The sequence below is a fragment of the Berghia stephanieae genome, chromosome 12 (assembly GCF_034508935.2).
Source record: "Berghia stephanieae isolate SIO BIC M18660-M18661 chromosome 12, UCSD_Bste_1.3, whole genome shotgun sequence".
Taxonomy (NCBI): Eukaryota; Metazoa; Mollusca; class Gastropoda; order Nudibranchia; family Aeolidiidae; genus Berghia; species Berghia stephanieae.
The window spans coordinates 41,485,879-41,495,878 of NC_088371.1; the positions used below are offsets into that span (position 1 = coordinate 41,485,879).

The window sequence follows — 10,000 nt, forward strand, 5'->3', positions numbered from 1 at the left end:
GTTGTTGTTATGATGATGATGGTGGTATTGGTGTTGTTGTTATTGATGATGATGGTGGTATGGTGTTGTTGTTTATGATGATGATGGTGGTATTGGTGTTGTTGTTATGGATGATGATGGTGGTATTAGGTGTTGTTGTTATTGATGATGATGGTGGTATTGGTGTTGTTGTTATGATGATGATGGTGGTATTGGTGTTGTTGTTATGTGATGATGGGATGGTGGTTATTGTGGGTTGTTGTTGTTATGGATGATGATGGTGGTATTGGTGTTGTTGTTATGATGATGATTGGTATGGTGTGTATTGATGATGTGTGTTTGGTTTGTGTTATGATATGATGGTGGTATTGGTGTTGTTGTTATTGATGATGATGGTGGTATTGGTGTTGTTGTTATGAATGATGATGGTGGTATTGGTGTTGTTGTTATGGATGATGATGGTGGTATAGGTGTTGTTGTTATTGATGATGATGGTGGTATTGGTGTGTTGTGTGTTATGATGATGATGGTGGTATTGTGTTGTTGTTATGGATGATGATGGTGGTATTGGTGTTGTTGTTATGATGATGATGGTGGTATTGGTGTGTTGTTGTTATGATGATGATGGTGGTATTGGTGTTGTTGTTATGGATGATGATGGTGGTATTGTGTTGTTGTTTATGGATGATGATGGTGGTATTGGTGTTGTTGTTATGGATGATGATGGTGGTATTGGTGTTGTTGTTATGGATGATGATGGTGGTATTGGTGTGTTGTTATGGATGATGATGGTGGTATTGGTGTTGTTATGGATGATGATGGTGGTATTGGTGTTGTTGTTATGGATGATGATGGTGGTATTGGTGTTGTTGTTATGATGATGATGGTGGTATTGGTGTTGTTGTTATGTGATGATGATGGTGTGTTTGTATGATTGTGTATGGTGTTGTATGATGTGTGTATTGGTGTTGTTGTATGATGATGATGGTGGTATTGGTGTTGTTGTTATGGATGATGTGTGGTTTGGTTTGTATGTTATGATGTGATGGTGATTGGTGTTGTTGTTATGATGATGATGGTGGATTGGTGTGTGTTATGGATGTGATGGTGTTGTGTTGGATGATGTATGGTGGTATTGGTTGTTGTTATGGATGTGATGGTGTATGGTGTTGTTGTTATGGATGATGATGGTGGTATTGGTGTTGTTGTTATGGATGATGAGTGGGTGGTATTGGTGTTGTTGTTATGGATGATGATGGTGGTATTGGTGTTGTGTTATGGATGATGATGGTGGTATGGTGTTGTTGTTATGGATGATGATGGTGGTATGTGTTGTTGTTTATGGATGATGATGGTGGTATTGGTGTTGTTGTTATGATGATGATGTGTATTGGGTGTTGTGTATGATGATGTGGTATTGGTGTTGTTGTTGTATGATGGTGGATTGGTGTTTGTTATGGATATGATGTGGATGGTGTTGTTGTTATGATGATGATGTGTATGGTGTTTTGTATGGATGATGATGGTGGTATTGGTGTTGTGTTATGGATGATGATGGTGGTATTGGTGTTGTTGTTATGGATGATGATGGTTGGTATTGGTGTGTGTGTTATGTGATGATTGAGGTGTGGTGATTGGTGTTGTTGTGTTATGATGATGATGGTGGTATTGGTGTTGTTGTTATGGATGATGATGGTGGTATGGTGTTGTTGTTATGATGATGATGGGGTATGGTGTTGTTGTTATGATGATATGAGTGGTATTGGTGTTGTTGTTATGGATGATGATGGTGGTATTGGTGTTGTTGTTATGGATGATGATGGTGGTATTGGTGTTGTTGTTATGGATGATGTGTGGTGATTGGTGTTGTTTGTTGTTTATGATGAGTGATGTTGTGGTATTGGTTTGTTGTTGTTATGGATATGATGGTGGTATTGGTGTTGTTGTTGGATGATGTGGAGTGTATGGTGTTGTTGTTATGATGATGATGGTGGTATTGGTGTTGTTGTTATGATGATGATGGTGGTATTGGTGTTGTTGTTATGGATGATGATGGTGTATTGGTGTTGTTGTTATGATGATGATGTGGTATTGGTGTTGTTGTTATGGATGATGATGGTGGTATTGGTGTTGTTGTTATGGATGATGATGGTGGTATTGGTGTTGTTGTTATGGATGATGATGGTGGTATTGGTGTTGTTGTTATGTATGATGATGGTGGTATTGGTGTTGTTGTTATGGATGATGATGGTGGTATTGGTGTTGTTGTTATTGATGATGATGGTGGTATTGGTGTTGTTGTTATGTATGATGATGGTGGTATTGGTGTTGTTGTTATGGATGATGATGGTGGTATTTGTGTTGTTGTTATGGATGATGATGGTGGTATTGGTGTTGTTGTTATGGATGATGATGGTGGTATTGGTGTTGTTGTTATGGATGATGATGGTGGTAATGGTGTTGTTGTTATTGATGATGATGGTGGTATTTGTCACAGTAAAGATTGTTCACAATTATCTTATTAAATTTTATTTTATTAAGAACTGAATTCATCTCACTCCAGTTATATTTCGGTAGGCTTAGATAAACTTTACCTTCTAATATTAGATCGTCTTTCCTTTTATAGCCTTCCCTCGAATTAATTTCTAATTAGTGAATACTTTTCGTTCGACATTCTGTCACGTAGCCACTTATTATAAAAGCTGATAGGTCTAACATTTGACACTCACTTTCTCTCCACAATCTATGCCGGACGGCCAGTCACTCTATTCCTATATATATATTGTAAGATTTTTATCTTTTGGGACTTTGTAGATATTATATCTACACCATTAAGACGCCGGAGCTTTTAACTTTGATTGTATAATCTTCAAGGATCAAACCCAAGCCCGCTGTACTACACTATAACCTCTTACCAATTGCCTGGAAGTGGAATTTTACGAGTCCAATCCTGTTATCAGAGGAATAGATCATCCAAGCCCATCAACTGCCTGGAAACGTAAACTTACGAACCTGAGATATTATCATAAGTTACGTAAAATATTCATATCTCTATTTGTAACTGCCACGATCACTGTTTATCTCTTTTAATTAAATTTCATCATTATTTTTATTTCATTGTAAACAAATCGTTAATTGTTTTTCATTTATAGTAACTAGTAAATTCTGGGGCCTCATTCTACATAGATCTTTATGCATAGTCGAGTAGCTCTTTACTCACTTGATACCATGACATTTTGGAGGGGACACATATAAAGAATTGAATTTATTTAGTTACTTATATCTATTTCATCTAACTTTAAAGTTTAAATTGTAAAACTCTTAATTGCCCCACTTGATCATATTTTAATTGAACTCCCTATTTACAGGATTAATTTTTTTTTCTTTTTCATTTCTTCATTTAAATGGAATAGCAATTTATCCATTCATTCTTTCATTCAAATTGAATAGCATTTTATTGATTCATTCCTTCATTCATTTATTCTTTTATAAATTATTCATTCATTCATTGTTCATTCATTTATTCATTCATTCATCCATTCATTCATTCATTCGTTTATTCACTCATTTATCCAATCATTCATACATTTATTCCTCCCTTCATTCTTTCATTCATACATTATCCATTTATTCATTCATCTATTCACTCAGTTTTTCATTCATTCATTCATTCCTTGTCCACTTTGTTATTATATCACTCATTTCATTTTGTTGTTTGCCTCATTCATGAATTGTTTTCAATATGTTTACATTCCATAACGATTCATTCACCTATCATCCAATCACTCAGTGTTGTGAACACATTTTGTAACTATTGTAAATCTTACGATATTTTATTGTTTTGTATTTCAGACATCACTGTTAAACACTCTTCAATGCCTAATTACAATTGTTGAACAACCATTGAACAAGAGAGAGGTCCCAGCCACGAATTGAGTTGGTAAATATATCCTTCATTATTCTCTTTTACATGAGTTGGGCATCACATAGTAACTATAGACATCGTGATTTGTTTTGCATAGTGATTTGTTTTAAATGCATTTTTGGCATATTACTGTTACCGAAAACCACTTATATATTATGTTCTGAAAAGTGAGTCTTTAAAAACTAAATAATAATAAAAGGAGTCTACTAGCCGTCGTGTTATATTTAGTGATAGATAACTTGGGATTATTTTGGCATCCTATTATTGTTATCACACTCTAGTATATTAGCGTCATTGCGAATAATTGTACACAAACTAACGACGAGTCACACACATTGGTGATACATTTTTCGTAGTAACATAGTTTAGAGTACACGCGATTGACACATTGTTATTGACACAAGTCATAATAACTACGCATTGTATTGACACATTGCTTTATAAGATATAACGATAAAAGGCATCAAATTCAACATACATAATAAGTTGAAATAAGAGAGAGAGATTTCTAAAAATAGAACAGTTCATTCCAGTAAGTGTAAATAAATAAAACAGTCAGTAACAGTATCCTGTCAATATAATATATATAAAATATCGTAACTAATTTATTGCAACATGGAAGCATATAAAAGATACTTAAGTCTCGCAAAGGACTTAGAAATACCCCAGGAAAGAATATTTTCATGGTGCGAAGAGAAAGTAAAAGAAGAAAAAGAACATGAAGAAAGAATTCGTAGAGAAAAAAATGAAGAAAGAATTCGTAGAGAAGAAAATGAAGAAAGAATTCGTAGAGAAGAAAATGAAGAAAGAATTCGTAGAGAAGAAAATGAAGAAAGAATTCGTAGAGAAGAAAAAGAACACGAAGAAAGAATACGTAGAGAAGAACGAGAAGAAAGAGTCCAAGAAAGGGAACTAAAAAGACAAATAGCATTAGCAGAAGAAGAAACCAAAAGGACCCAAATGATGCTGGAAATTGAAAAAACAAAAACCGGTCATGAAAGAAAACATAATAATAGTGATGAATTTTTCGTGAAACTTCCACGCATGCCAACATACGATGAACGCTCAGACTGTTTAGAATCCTTCTTACACCGATTCGAAGTTCAGGCTAAAGGTTACCGTTGACCAGAAAGCAAATGGGCCACAGCCTTGATTAACTGCTTATCTGGAGAACCGCTAAAAGTTTTCTATACCTTAACAACTGAAGATGCAGATGACTATGGAAAAATTAAAGACGCTCTACTTAAAAGATTTAGATTAACAGAAGATGGTTACCAGGAAAGGTTTCACACTGCAAAACCGGAAAGTGGAGAAGACTTTAATACATTCGTGAACCGAATTACTCAATTTCTAAATCGGTGGCTTGAGTTGGCAAACGTAAAACAAGACGACTTTGCAGGCCTTTACTATCTCACGCTGAAGAATCGAATCTATCAAGCTTGCAACCCAGATTTAGTCGCATTCTTTAAAGAGAGAAAGCCAGAAAACTTGGACAAATTAAAAATCTACGCAGAAAACTTTAACAGCGCACATCCATTGACACCCCTTAGCAGAACATTGAAGGAACCATACTACGCTGCCGCTGCTCAGAGTCCATGTACACCTAAAGTTCAGTACTCAAATAGAACGAGCCGATCAATCACTCGGAACACGCAAGTGAAACAGGATGACCATAGTAACAAACCATGGAACAAACAGTTCAATAGAGACCATAGCCGACCCTATCAAAACAAAACAAGAAATAGCACTGACAATAATACTGAGTATAAGAAAACCAACAAACCTATAATTAAATGTCAATATTGTGGAATGAAAGGCCACACAGCAGACAAATGTTACAAAATCGTGGGATATCCAAAAGAAACTGCAAATGCATCACTCCAAACAAGTGTAAACAATCAGACACGAGTAATGTCAGGAGAAAATATAAATGTGTATTGCGTGAAAGGTATGTCACTTTTAACACAAACTCACAAAGCAGGATCGCTATTTTTTTGTGAAGGTAAAGCTAATGGAACTGATTGCAAAATATTGAGAGACACAGGATGCAGTACAGTAGGAATAAAAGCATCTTTGATCAATGACGAAGACAAAACTGGAAAAACGGTACAATGCATCACATTCAGTGGCACAGTCGAAACCTTTGAAACAGCTAATGTGTACATAGAAACCCCATACTATACAGGAATAGTGGAATGCTGTATACTTCCCAACCCCGTCGCTGATGTTATTGTTGGCAATATAAAAGGTCTTAAAGACAACCCAACAGATGTAAAAGAATGGTCATTAACCCAAGAAACAGCTTGTCTAGCAGAAACAAGAAAGATGACTAAGACAACAGAGAAGCCAATGACTATTTCTCTAGAACCACAACAATTTGACAGGAACACGTTCATTGAAGAACAGAAAAAGGACCCGACTTTAACTTCATATTTCAATATCGCAAACAAAGGGACGAAATCAAAAGTTGAATACATCATTGAAAAAGATATTCTGTTCAGGTTACATAGGAAAAGAAACAAAATAGCTAAACAACTGGTCACGCCGAGTATTTACAGAAACAAAATCCTTGGAATAGCGCACGATTCAATAACTTCTGGACATCTTGGGAGCTCTTCCACATTGAAGAGAATATCCGAGAATTTCACATGGCCTGGAATTACTAAAGACGTCCGAGAATATGTGAAATTGTGTGACACATGCCAAAGAAGAGTCGCAAAAGGCAGAATACCGAGATTGCCATTAGAGACAACCCCAGTTATTGAAAAAGTTTTTCAAAAAGTTGCAATTGACATTATAGGCCCTTTAACAAAATCAGATAGAATCCATACACACATACTAACACTAGTCGATTACGCAACCAGGTGGCCAGAAGCGATAGCATTGAAATCAACTACATCGGATCACATAGCTGAAGCATTGATGACAATTTTTACTAGAATAGGCATACCAAATGAGATACTGTCGGACAATGGACCCCAATTTACATCACATATGATGCATGAAACCATGAAACTCATGGGAATCCAACACTCATTCACAACTCCCTACCACCCCCAAGCAAATGGTCTTTGTGAAAGATTTAATGGCACTCTAAAGAATATGTTAAGAAAAGTGTCAGCAGAAAAACCAGATGATTGGGACAGATACTTACCAGCAATCCTATTTGCATATAGAGAAATACCCCAAGAATCTACAGGCTACTCCCCATTTGAGTTGATGTATGGACGATCACCTCGCGGCCCGATCAATATAGTAGCCGACATTTGTAAAGGGAATGAGGAGGACAATAACGAAATTATGTTTGCTTACGAATATGTAAGAAACCTGAAAGACAGAATAGAGGACACATGTAAGCTAGCACAGGAATCCGTCACTAAAAAAGCAGAGAAATACAAGGAATACTCCGATCGAAAAAGCAAGTCAAGAAAATTTGAGATTGGTGACAAAGTACTAATACTCTTACCCGATGACTCGAGTAAACTTTTAGCTACATGGAAAGGACCATTCAAAATAACAGCAGTAAAATCTAATGTTAATTACGAGATTAAAATTAACAACACAACAAAGACATTCCATGCAAATATGCTAAAAAAATATTTTGATAGAGACACAGTGTCGCAACCTATGTTTACTAATATCGAAGCTTCAAATGCAGGATTAGTCATACCGTTGGTCATGGGACACAGACACCCGAGACAGAAAAACAAACAAAAATCGCACAATTGCAACCACCTAAGACAAAAAAAAGAAGTACGCAAAGTACTTGGGCTCCTAAATTTTTACAGGAAATACATTTACAACTTCGCGCACATCGCGACACCGCTAACAAATCTGACAAAGAATGGGTCACCGAACAAAATTGTTTGGACAGAAGCGTGTCAGAATAGCTTTAACCAATTAAAGGCATTACTCTGTTCAGAACCAATTCTTAAATTACCCGACATGTCAAAAGAATTTGTTGTAAGAACTGACGCGTCTGATAAGGGCATCGCAGGTGTACTATTACAGGAACATGAGGGAACTCTAATGCCTTGCTTATATGCAAGCAGAAAATTATTGGACAGAGAATCACGATACTCTGTAATAGAGCGTGAAGGACTGGCCATCGTCTTTGCTTTAAAGACATTCAGCAGATATCTACTGCTAAAAGAGTTTGTGGTCGAAACGGACCATAAACCACTCACGTACATAAGAAATAACAAAATGAATAATAGTAGAGTACTAAGGTGGAGTCTATTTTTGCAAAATTACACTTTCAGTATCTCTCACATACCAGGTTGTGAAAATATTCACGCCGACCTACTTTCTCGATTAGTGTAATGACGTGAGAAGGGTATAACTTAACCTCCCATGCATACTGTTAGTTACCTCGCAAATTATGCCAAATCAGAACGCACAAATTCGATAATTTTATTTGTAAACATGATGACCCAACTTAATGTAACATTGAGTATTGTTTGGATATATATACCATACCCATTCATGATTTGGGAAATCTTCTCTTTATCTATTATTGTTATGAATTTTCACTCATTTATGATTAATAATTGAAATGTCAATATTCCATTTACATTTTCATTCATTTCATTCAGTAAATTACCTTCATATCATCGACATAAATCATGCTTCATTGCCATCACTATTGTTTTATCACAATGATTTGTAATCACATTGCCATCATGTTGTTCATCACAATGATTTGTAATCACAATCTTTCATTGTTATTGTCACCCATTCATATACCTACGTTAATATAAACATTTCCATGTCTAGTTAATAAATAATTTAATTGTAGCACAAATCATAACAATGGATTAATGCTAGAGTATCATGATAGTAAATTTACTTCCGTTTGTAAAATCTATCTTTCCCATAATGGTTAAAGAGTATATTTTAAACGTGGGTGGGGGGTGTCACAGTAAAGGTTGTTCACAATTATCTTATTAAATTTTATTTTATTAAGAACTGAATTCATCTCACTCCAGTTATATTTCGGTAGGCTTAGATAAACTTTACCTTCTAATATTAGATCGTCTTTCCTTTTATAGCCTTCCCTCGAATTAATTTCTAATTAGTGAATACTTTTCGTTCGACATTCTGTCACGTAGCCACTTACTATAAAAGCTGATAGGTCTAACATTTGACACTCACTTTCTCTCCACAATCTATGCCGGACGGCCAGTCACTCTATTCCTATATATATATTGTAAGATTTTTATCTTTTGGGACTTTGTAGATATTATATCTACACCATTAAGACGCCGGAGCTTTTAACTTTGATTTTATAATCTTCAAGGATCAAACCCAAGCCCGCTGTACTACACTATAACCTCTTACCAATTGCCTGGAAGTGGAATTTTACGAGTCCAATCCTGTTATCAGAGGAATAGATCATCCAAGCCCATCAACTGCCTGGAAACGTAAACTTACGAACCTGAGATATTATCATAAGTTACGTAAAATATTCATATCTCTATTTGTAACTGCCACGATCACTGTTTATCTCTTTTAATTAAATTTCATCATTATTTTTATTTCATTGTAAACAAATCGTTAATTGTTTTTCATTTATAGTAACTAGTAAATTCTGGGGCCTCATTCTACATAGATCTTTATGCATAGTCGAGTAGCTCTTTACTCACTTGAGACCTTGTTGTTGTTATTGATGATGATGATGGTATTGGTGTTGTTGTTATGGATGATGATGGTGGTATTGGTGTTGTTGTTATGGATGATGATGGTGGTATTGGTGTTGTTGTTATGGATGATGATGGTGGTATTGGTGTTGTTGTTATGGATGATGATGGTGGTATTGGTGTTGTTGTTATAGATGATGATGGTGGTATTGGTGTTGTTGTTATGTATGATGATGGTGGTATTGGTGTTGTTGTTATGGATGATGATGGTGGTATTGGTGTTGTTGTTATGGATGATGATGGTGGTATTGGTGTTGTTGTTATGGATGATGATGGTGGTATTGGTGTTGTTGTTATGGATGATGATGGTGGTATTGGTGTTGTTGTTATGGATGATGATGGTGGTATTGGTGTTGTTGTTATTGATGATGATGGTGGTATTGGTGTTGTTTCTGGT

The 10,000-nt window shown here is 35.6% G+C and overlaps 1 protein-coding gene across 2 annotated transcripts in view; it reads left to right on the top strand.

Annotated features, from left to right (window-relative positions):
• LOC144957814 (sialin-like) overlaps positions 1–10,000 on the top strand; it is a 71,937-nt gene that overhangs the window by 57,407 nt on the left and 4,530 nt on the right. The window lies entirely within an intron of this gene.